The sequence below is a fragment of the Tursiops truncatus genome, chromosome 10 (assembly GCF_011762595.2).
Source record: "Tursiops truncatus isolate mTurTru1 chromosome 10, mTurTru1.mat.Y, whole genome shotgun sequence".
Taxonomy (NCBI): Eukaryota; Metazoa; Chordata; class Mammalia; order Artiodactyla; family Delphinidae; genus Tursiops; species Tursiops truncatus.
This window is the reverse complement of record NC_047043.1, coordinates 39,609,859-39,620,729: the sequence shown is the minus strand read 5'-3', so window position 1 is coordinate 39,620,729 and position 10,871 is coordinate 39,609,859.

Below are 10,871 nucleotides of genomic sequence, written 5' to 3'. Positions count from 1 at the left end.
GAACCAGCGCGGTTCCCAGGGGCAAGTCAGTCGTGGAGTACACCAGGGATAGCTTGCTTCTCTTTTTCAGTGACTGCACAAGCTCCAGACTAAAAAACCCTCCTCTGAGACCTCTGCTAATTGCCTAAGCGACTATATTTGCATGTAAATACAAGTGGTTATTCGATGAAGATGTGTTTGAACTTAATCACGTAGCATGCACACGTGGTTCGCAGCCCCCCTCCCCTTTCTCACAGTCCCTGTACCTGTCGCTACCATTTGGTGATCTGCCACAATTCCTTCTTTAGTGCTACTCAGCTCTGTCCCTCTTTCCCCAGCTTCTATCAGTATCCTTTTGAGCGCCTCCTCCCCAAGCCAGCTACTTTTCCCTGCTTGAGCAACGTCATCTGGGTTGATTCAGCCTGGAAAAACTTGTCTTACCAAGCCTTCTCTTCTACATCTCCAGCTGCATATCATGTGGGATGCTCTGATTTTTCTTTTCAAAAGATATCCCCACCTTCCAGATTTTCCTTAAGAAAGTCTCAGCCCCCTTTTGCATCTTTACTGCCTGAATTTAGCCAGGACCATCCTGTGCACACACTTGGCTTCCCGCAAACCTCTTCCTTCTCACCTTGCCTAATTCATAAGTCCAGGAGACTCCTGCCCTGAGTCAGGAAGTGAATACATAACCAAAACACAAAGTTAAAAGTGACAAGGGCTTTCATTGAAGTGTTAGGAAATACTAGGAGTTTGGAGAAAGAACTAGTACTTCTAGATGTTCAGGAGATAAGGAGGTGGAAGATCAGGGATTGCTTCCGAAGGAGATAGCATTTGGGCTGGGCCTTGAGGATGGTTAGAATTTGGATAAGTGGGAATGGAGGGACATTCCTTCCATAGCAAGAGCCAGGCCTGGGGCAGAATGGGAGAGCGGAAGAGGGAGGAGGAAAAATCAGTGGGTGGTTTTAACAGAGAACAGCTCTGAACTGTCTGAAGTCCTTAAGGGTAAAGACCTATGAATCAGAACCTTTGGGGACCCAGGGTGTGTGATGCCCACTTGAGGTGAGTTCAGGGGGAGTGGAAAACAAGGCGCTCAAGGGCACCCCCAACGCATTCCCAGCCCAACAGTACCTACCTGCTCCACTCTCACCACAGCTGTATTTGTAATGGGGAAGAACAAACCTGAGTCCATGTTGGATCTGTTTCTTTTACTTTAACCTTTGTATCTATTGCTTTTGCTACAAGAGTGTTGCCTATAGCCTGAGATATACAGGATAGCCCATTCTCAAGGCTCTGAGCTTTAAAGGTATAACACTTTCCATTCATACAGAGATAAAAAGTTGCAGAACAGAGAATACCATTTGTCTTGTTGGAGGTTTACAGGAGCATTATTACTACTGGACCTATGTGGACTGCTGCAATAACAAAGGATTCCGGCACCAAGAAGTTTGCAGCAACCAACCACACCCATTTTAGTATAAAAGAAGCCTGAATTCTAACTCTGGGAAGGTGGTTCTTTGGGACACTACTTCATGATCTTCTCAGTCTGCGGGCTTTCTGAATAAAGTCACTGTTCCATGCCCCAACAACTCGTCTCTCGATTTATTGGCCTGTCGTGCAGTGAGCTTGGACTGGGTAACATATTTATAACCACATAGTTTTGATAGCTGTCCCGAGGCCCAAAGAGGAGGGTTATATCTATTTACTATCAGTATCAAGCCCCAGGCACCTAGGGCTGTGCTGGGTGCCCCAAGGCCTTGTCGGTCTGCCTGAGGCCCCATCACAGCTGTGGCTTTGAAGAGCACCTGGCTGGCCAACAGGTGTCTTGGGAGGCAGGGACAGAGGTCCCTCTGTCTTCAGCAAGAGAAAGAGTAACATGGCTTTCACCTAACTTGAGGCACAAGCGGAAGCACAAGGAGAGGTTGAGAAGAACAAGTGGAGCAGGGGAAACCCGAACCAGTGCCTCTGTCTAAGGCTCTCCTTTCCCCAGCACAGCATCTTCTGGATCAGCCTGTGGTCGCCCTGGTTCAGTGCCCACCTCTCTTCCCCCCACTGCAGGCTTGTCTGACTTGATGGTTCAGTAGTGAGGCTGTGGAGGCTGATAGACGTGGGTTGGAATGTGGACTCACTCATTCATTCATTCATCCAGAACTATCTATACAATTTGTGGGGGCCCAATGAAAAATGAAAATGTGAAGCTCCTTATTAAAAGATTATGAAAAAGTTCAAGACAGTAACAGCAGAGCATTAACCCGGGGGCGAGGGGCGGGGGGTTGCCTTCAGGTCACACACCCACGAAGCCAGCCCTGAGCTCCTTCCGTGTGGTGGACAAAACAGGTGAGGGCCCTGATCGCACGGGTTTTACATTTAAGTGGGAGGAAACAGACGACAATCAAGCAAACATACCATAACAATAACAATAATCATCGTAATGCTTTATACGTATTCAGTCCTTCAGTAAATGAACAAGATAATTTCATATGTGATAAGTGCCAGGGAGGGGTCAGGGCAGGGTGCTACATCCACAGTGATGGGGGTGGGGGTGGGGTCTGGGTGGCCTGGAGGCGCTTGTGTTTGAGAGAGACCTGAGTCACACGAGGGGCAAAAGCAACTTCCAGGTAGAGCGGCAGCAAAGGCAAAGGCGTTTGGAGCAGCCAAACTTCGGTGGGCTATTTAATCACTCTGAGCCTCAGCTCGTCATCTTAAAATGGGAATTATAATGATAAATTGACACGTACTGAGTGTTTGCTCTGTGCCTGGCACTGTTCTAAAGGCCTTCCTATTGACTCATTTGGTCCTCACAATGGATCTCAGAGAAAAGTACCACTTTTATCCCCATTTTACAGAGTTGGAAACTGAGGCACAGAAAGGACAAGGACTTGCCGAGGTCACCGGGTGGGTAAGTGGCAGAGCCTGGACCTGGACCCCAGCTGACTGACTCCAGAGCCCGTGCACTTACCCCTCCAACAGATGCCTCTTCAGGCCTCCGTGCAGCATTATCGTTGTGAACTGCACTCATGGTGTGTTTCTGTATTTTCCCAGGGGGCACTGGGGGCATCTCTGGCCTTGTTTTACCTTGTCACCCCCGCCCCCCCATGCCTGCGGGTGATTGGAGCCTGAGTCTGGGCTCACTGGCTTGTCAGTCACCGGGTGCCATTCTGGGCACATTAATAGGCGTCGCCTGGAATGTGGCTTGGCAGTGCCAGCCCCTCCGGAAGTCGATGACCATGTTAACACCCACCTGCTGACTGTCGCTCATTCCACACTGAATGCAGCCTCCCCTGGCTCCTTGAAAAACTCCAGCGGGGCTGTACCTCCCGATCCATTTAGGATGGGTATCTGGGCTTTATGGAGCCCTACTAGCTCTTTATAGAAACCAGGCACCATCAGGGGGAGGAGAGTGGAGGGAGGGAGCGCTGCTTCAGTTTTTCAAATTATAATGATCCCAGTCATTGAAACACCGAATCGCACATTTAAATCGCTTGAAAGTAAAAATATCATTTTGTAATGCTGCTGTTAATAATGTAAACATTAAAACCGAATTAAATATTTAGCTGTATTGTGGGGCACGATTGCCTGATTTTTCTTCTTTCAGCTTCTTCAACTGGAGGAAATGATTGGCTGCAGTACCCAGATATGTTACCATTAAAAGTGGGTCCGGACTTGCACTGGAGGACCTAGTCATTTAATGCCCCTGGAAGGGTCATGCTGGCAGCAGACTGCTGCCTTTTTCTGGAGGTGAGCTTTTTTTCAAGATACGTATGTGTTGGAGGTGTGCTGGGAGACGCTGGGGTCTTAAATTTCAGCCTAATACATCCAGACCCCTTAGCTCTGTTGAGATATCTTGTCATCTGCCCCAGGAACCTGCCTCCCCACCTTCACTCTGCTCTCTACTCAATGCCACTTCAGAGAGGCTTTCCCTGGTCCCCATTCAAAGTAGCAGCCCTCTCAGTTTTGGTCCCCTTTTCCCTCCAAGCACTAGTCACTATCTGACAACAGGCCCTGGCAACCAGTCATCTCTCACCAAAGGAATCTGAAGAGAAAGGACGTTAGAATAAACCGAGGTCTCCCAGCCTACTTGTGCCCACCCTCTCTCATTTTTTTTTTTTTAACATCTTTATTGGAGTATAATTGCTTTACAATGGTGTGTTAGTTTCTGCTTTATAACAAAGTGAATCAGTTATACATATACATATATCCTCCCATCTCCTCCCTCTTGTGTCTCCCTCCCACCCTCCCTATCCCACCCCTCTAGGTGGTCACAAAGCACTGAGCTGATCTCCCTGTGCTATGCAGCTGCTTCCCACTAGCTATCTATTTTACGTTTGGTAGTGTATATATGTCCATGCCACTCTCTCACTTTGTCACAGCTTACCCTTCCCCCTCCCCATATCCTCAAGTCCATTCTCTAGTAGGTCTGTGTCTTTATTCCCATCTTACCCCTAGGTTCTTCATGACCTTTTTTTTTTCTTAGATTCCATATATGTAAGGCCAGAAACTATCAAACTCTTAGAGGAAAACATAGGCAGAACACTCTATGACATAAATCACAGCAAGATCCTTTTTGACCCACCTCCTAGAGAAATGGAAATAAAAACAAAAATAAACAAATTGGACCTAATGAAACTTCAAAGCTTTTGCACAGCAAAGGAAACCATAAACAAGACCAAAAGACAACCCTCAGAATGGGAGAAAATATTTGCAAATGAAGCAACTGACAAAGGATTAATCTCCAAAATTTACAAGCAGCTCATGCAGCTCAATATCAAAAAAACAAACAACCCAATCTAAAAATGGGCAGAAGACCTAAACAGACATTTCTCCAAAGAAGATATACAGACTGCCAGCAAACACATGAAAGAATGCTCAACATCATTGATCATTAGAGAAATGCAAATCAAAACTACAATGAGATATCATGTCACACTGGTCAGAATGGCCATCATCAAAAAATCTAGAAACAATAAATGCTGGAGAGGGTGTGGAGAAAAGGGAACACTCTTGCACTGCTGGTGGGAATGTGAATTGATACAGCCACTATGGAGAACAGTATGGAGGTTCCTTAAAAAACTACAAATAGAACTACCATACGACCCAGCAATCCCACTACTGGGCATATACCCTGAGAAAACCATAATTCAAAAAGAGTCATGTAGGGCTTCCCTGGTGGTGCAGTGGTTGAGAGTCCGCCTGCCGATGCAGGGGACACGAGTTCGTGCCCCGGTCCGGGAAGATCCCACATGCCGTGCAGCAGCTGGGCCCGTGAGCCATGGCCGCTGAGCCTGCGCGTCCCGAGCCTGTGCTCCGCAACGGGAGAGGCCACAGCAGTGAGAGGCTCGCGTACCGCAAAAAAAAAAAAAAAAAAAAAAAAAAAAAAAGAATCATGTACCAAAATGTTCATTGCAGCTCTATTTACAATAGCTAGGAGATGGAAGCAACCTAAGTGTCCATCATCGGATGAATGGATAAAGAAGATGTGGCACATATATACAATGGAATATTACTCAGCCATAAAAAGAAACGAAATTGAGCTACTTGTAATGAGGTGGATGGACCTAGAGTCTGTCATACAGAGTGAAGTAAGTCAGAAAGAGAAAAACAAATACTGTATGCTAACACATATATATATGGAATCTAGCTATCTATTTTACATTTGGTAGTATATATAAGTCTATGCCACTCTTTCACTTCTTCCCAGCTTACCCTTCCCCCTCCCCGTGTCCTCAAGTCCATTCTCTACGTCTGCATCTTTTTTTAAAAAATTAATTAATTAATTAATTAAATTATGGCTGTGTTGGTTCTTCGTTGCTGCTCACAGGCTTTCTCTAGTTGCAGTGAGCGGGGGCTACTCTTCGTTGTGGTGCAAGGGCTTCTCATTGCAGTGGCTTCTCTTGTTGCGGAGCACCAGCTCTAGGCACGCAGGCTTCAGTAGTTGTGGCTCATGGGCTTCAGTAGTTGTGGCTCACGGGCTTAGTTGCTCTGCGGCATGTGGGATCTTCCTGGACCAGGGCTCGAACCTGTGTCCCCCGCATTGGCAGGCGGATTCTTAACCACTGTGCCACTAGGGAAGTCCCTATGTCTGCATCTTTATTCCTGTCCCGCCACTAGGTTCTTCAGAACCACTTTTTTTTTTTTTAGATTCCATATATATGTGTTAGCATACGGTATTTGTTTTTCTCTTTCTGACTTACTTCACTCTGTATGACAGACTCTAGGTCCATCCACCTCACTACAAAAAACTCAATTTCGTTTCTTTTTATGGCTGAGTAATATTCCACTGTATATATGTGCCACATCCTCTTTATCCATTCGTCTGTCGATGGACACTTAGGTTGCTTCCATGTCCTGGCTATTGTAAACAGAGCTGCAATGAACATTCCCACCCCCTCTTGAGAGGTCTGAGGGAGAAAGGTGAAGGGCAAATCGGGGGTGGGTAGATTTCTGGAGTTTGTTCTAGGATGAGCTCTCAAACTTCCTGTCCCATCTCAGGGCAGCTTAGTGACAGAAGGGAGGGGTTCTGAGCAATGCCTAATGGAAAGGAGCCAACCTGGGTGCAAGTCAGCCTGTCTGTCCGGCGCCTGACTTGGTGTCATCCCAGAGCTGCTTTCCTCCCTCCCTCCCTCCCCTCTGATTCTTGGCACCCACACTTTCACTTTTGTTCTTTCCCTCATCTTCTGTTTTATGTTTTGGCCACAGAGGATGTAGATTTAAATCAAAAGTCCGAAGTTTAGATCATTCTGAAGAGATGCTGAGAGTGGTCTTGCCTTGCCATGTGTTTCATTAGACTGCTTCCTGCCCTTTCCAGCATGGTCGAAAAGGCTCTGTGCAGCTGGGAAGAGTGATGGGGCTGCCAGGGTGCTGCCCAGAGGCCCAGGCCTTCCTGATGACATTGCATTATGGAAAAGCTGTAATAACACTCTGCTTTTGAGCTTCCTCTTCAATCACACAGGGGACTCCAGAGGGACAGAGGTGGGGCTGGCTGACTGTCTCCCAGGCTGCCCCTGTCCCTGCACCCCAGCCGGTGTGTGTGTGGGGGTCAGGAGCAGCTGCTTCTCCCCATCACTTGTCTTGAGGACCGAGTCAGAGGTCCCGTGGGACAGATGAGTAAACTGAGGTTGGGGAGAGGCTAAGCCAATCTGCCAGCACTCTGGGCACACTCTTTGTGTGAGGACACAGCCTGGGGGAGGATCTGGGTCAGAACCCCCAGTTCTGGCGCTAACAGTCCCCTGCTAACCCCACACGCCCCCCACTTGCTCTTTATGTCTCTGTTTCTCCCCCCATAAGTCAAGTATCAATTTGACGTGAGGTTTATGGAGAAAGGTTACAGTAGAGACACACTAGGTTCTCATCAAACCCAATTCCTCATCCTGTGCACACAATTAAAGTAATCTCAGCCCCCCGACTCCATCTGGGTAGGGCCACAGGATGGGATGTGAGGTCTGCCTTCTCTATGCTGTCTAAATTTCAGGACTGTGGTTGAAAATGGTGGTGTCACAGGATGGAAGGATCCTGGATCTCTGGATGGCTGTGTGGAGCAGAGACTCTCTGCCAACCCAAGTGGATCGAAATGTGAAGTCACTGATATTTGGAGATTGTCTGCAAATAGTTATCCTCCTCTGACTACTACCTGTGTGTTTCTCAGTTCAAAAAAGAAGAGAGCTCCCCAGTCTGGGGAAGAAAGGCTCTTGCAGTGTTCCAGGTGAGAGCTAGCAGTAGAGGTGGAAGGTTCAGAGGCCTTTCTTTTTTTTTTTTTTTTTTTTTGCGGTACGCGGGCCTCTCACCGGCCATGGCTCATGGGCCCAGCCGCTCCACGGCATGTGGGATCCTCCCGGACGGGGGCACTAACCCATGTCCCCTGCATCGGCAGGTAGACTCCCAACCACTGCGCCACCAGGGAAGCCCCCAGAGGCCCTTTCTAACTCTCACATTCTGGGGTTTCTCCATTTCCATCTTAATCTCCCTCGGTGCCCCGTACATCATCCTTCTGTGGTCAACACAGGCCACTCGCTGTGCCCTGAGCAGAATGCTTGATTCCCCGTTCCTGTAGTTGTTGATCCTTTTCCTGGAACACCCGCCCTTCTTGATCACCTTTCAGACCTGCCTCCCTTTCAAGGCTCAGCTTCACCTCTGTGATCACCCCATGTGGCAGGGAGTCCTCACTGCCTCTGCTCTCCTGTGTAGCACTCTGCACTGCTAAGCAAACGGCCCCCATCCCCTGTTGAAGCACCCGTGATATTTTCACATGAGGGTCTTTACTCTCTTGTTAAGTCATAAGGTTCTTAAGGATGACATCACAATCCTCACACTTCCTGGTTTCCTATAAGGCCCTGGCACCGTGCGTCAGGCACCAGGCACTCGGAAAATATCTGTTGGGTGGATGAATGGAAGGAAGGAAGGACGGATGAATGAAATTGCGAACAAATGAATGAGATACTTGGCCAGATTTCCAAGGGTCTCCACCAACTGGGCTCACTCCATCTTTTTGCTCACTTCTACTCCCAGCCACAAAACCCCCACCCTGACTGGGCTGGTCTGTCGCCAGACTCACGAGCCTGCTGGATTTTTCCCTCCTTCCACTCCCCACCCCTCACCAACGCCCCAGCCCCTTCCCACTCCTGTCACCTTTCATGGCCCAGATGAAGTCTCACCTCCTCCAAGTTTCCGTGATGACTCAGCTCTCCGCAAACCTGTTCAACTTTATTACAGGATTGATCATCTGTACCATGTGGATTAATCCGTTGTATCCTTGGGTATGTACTCTGTGGTTTGTGGTCAGTTCATTTGTGTTTTTCTTGCCTCCTCAACTAGAATCTGAGCTCCCAAGAGCTGGGTCATCCGTAGCACTTAGCAAAGAGATCAGCAGGGAACAGCTGAGCAGGACAGGGCTGTGCTCACCGATTGCTGGATACCTGGGGCTCCCTCACCCTTTGGCCATTTTTCAGTAAACTCAGACTGGAAAGCAAACACATACACACCCATCACTTTCTCTTCTCTCTGAATCTTTCTGTTCTTCTCCCTCTACCCAGATTTGCAATACTTGGGTGGACTCATTCAGCCAAGTTGCTGAATCTGCAAAGCCTCACACAAGCTTCCAGACCACAGTTGCCCCTCTGAGTCCAGGAGTCTAGGAAGAACAGTCTAAAACGGTAGCCAACTTTGTCCCTTGCAGCAAACTGCACTATTGTTGGTGATATCTTCAGGAGGAGGAGAGAATCATTTGGGCTGAACCTCAGAAGATTTGCAGAGGAGGAAAAAGGCTGCCTGTGAAGGGCACCGTGGGATAAAGGGGTAGCGGGTCATCACATGGGCAGGAAGATGCAGCCAGCCACGGAGAGCAGTGGCCGCATGGCTAGCCACATGGGTGGCCAGTCTGAAAAGACTTAGATTCCAGCTGACATTCCCCTCAGCCTCAGGCAGCTCCCACAGCACAAAAGGCAGAGAATGGGGACAGAAATCAGAAGCTCAGCCAGGGAGCTTTGGACTTGGTTGATGTGGTACCAGGTTCTCAAGCGAGGAAGTGACCCAGAAAAAGCAGTATGTCGGGCTCCCTTTCATCATGAGCAAATCTTTTGTTTTCGGCTGACTTCCTTTTGCCACTCAGCGCGCTTTGACTCAATTCTCCACCGTGGACGCAGGGCATGCAAATCACTCACATCTTTACCTCGGCCAAACATGAGTAGGCAAGTTACCTTGCTTGGAAATCCATATAATGTAAACTAAAATTAAACAAAAGTTTTTATTGTGCAGGCACTCTTTCCTTCTATTGGTGTGGTTTTTTTTTTTTTTTTTTTTTTATGGTGCGGATTTTTGAAAGTTGATGATAATTAGCTATGAGAATACAAAAATGGTTTCATTTTGCACTGTATAAGGTTCACGTGAAAGGACCACTTATTTCTCAGGTATGGTGCCCGCCTTGTGATACACGCAGATATTTTATTAGCCACCATTTCTCACCCAGGTTCCCTGAAGGATTACAAGGAAATCGGTGAAGTGTTCTTGCTGTGTATACTTTAATCACCCATAAATTGGAATTACCATACAGTATGATGATCAGAATCAACAAACAGAAAGGGTAATAATGCACACCAAATAATCACTGGTGACCTCAGCAATTTTATTAACACATTTATTTCCCTAATTGGGTAATGTATCTCAGGCTTGACTCGAGGGCATTATAATAGGTTTCCACGCTGCAGAAGAAGGAATTAATTAGAACTGTTTGCTCTCAGTTCCGTATTTACACTTGTCCACCCGTCTCATAAACATTGCCTGATTTCCTGGGTCCTCCAGGCTCCTCTCTTCTGACTCCCCCACCCCACCCCCTAAATAAATAAATAGAACTGGAGGGTAGAAGTTCACATCTTCCTTATGTGTTCACCCCCACCGGAAGCTGCATTTCATGGTCAGAATCCGACAAAATCATCACTTCCCATAGGACCCGCCTCTCCACGGGCCAAAATGGGGAAGCTGGGGTCTTGGTTTGCCAGCACTGTGTCTGGGATTGTCCTTGTCCATTCAGAACCTGGGGACAAAGCTGGTGAGATGGGCAGATCTGTCCCAGTTCACCCTGCCCCACCAACAGTGCCTCTGAGGAAGGTAAGTTCGTTAGCTCTGTCTGCCCTGGGAGCCAGCAGCCCATGTGAGCAGAAAAACGATAACTAGGGAACTCATTCTTCCAGGCTTCCTCAAGTAAGGTTTTTTTTTTTTCTTTTTTTTTGCCTTACAGCTTGTGAGACTGCAGCATGACAAAAAGAAAGCATCTTTAAATGCAAATACTCCAGAATCTCACTGTAATGCTGGCCTGTAACTCCTCTGCACCCCACCCTTTACTCCAGAAAGGCACCATTTCATCCTGCTGTGCAGCCTACGACGACTGGCATGAGTGCAAGATGCCA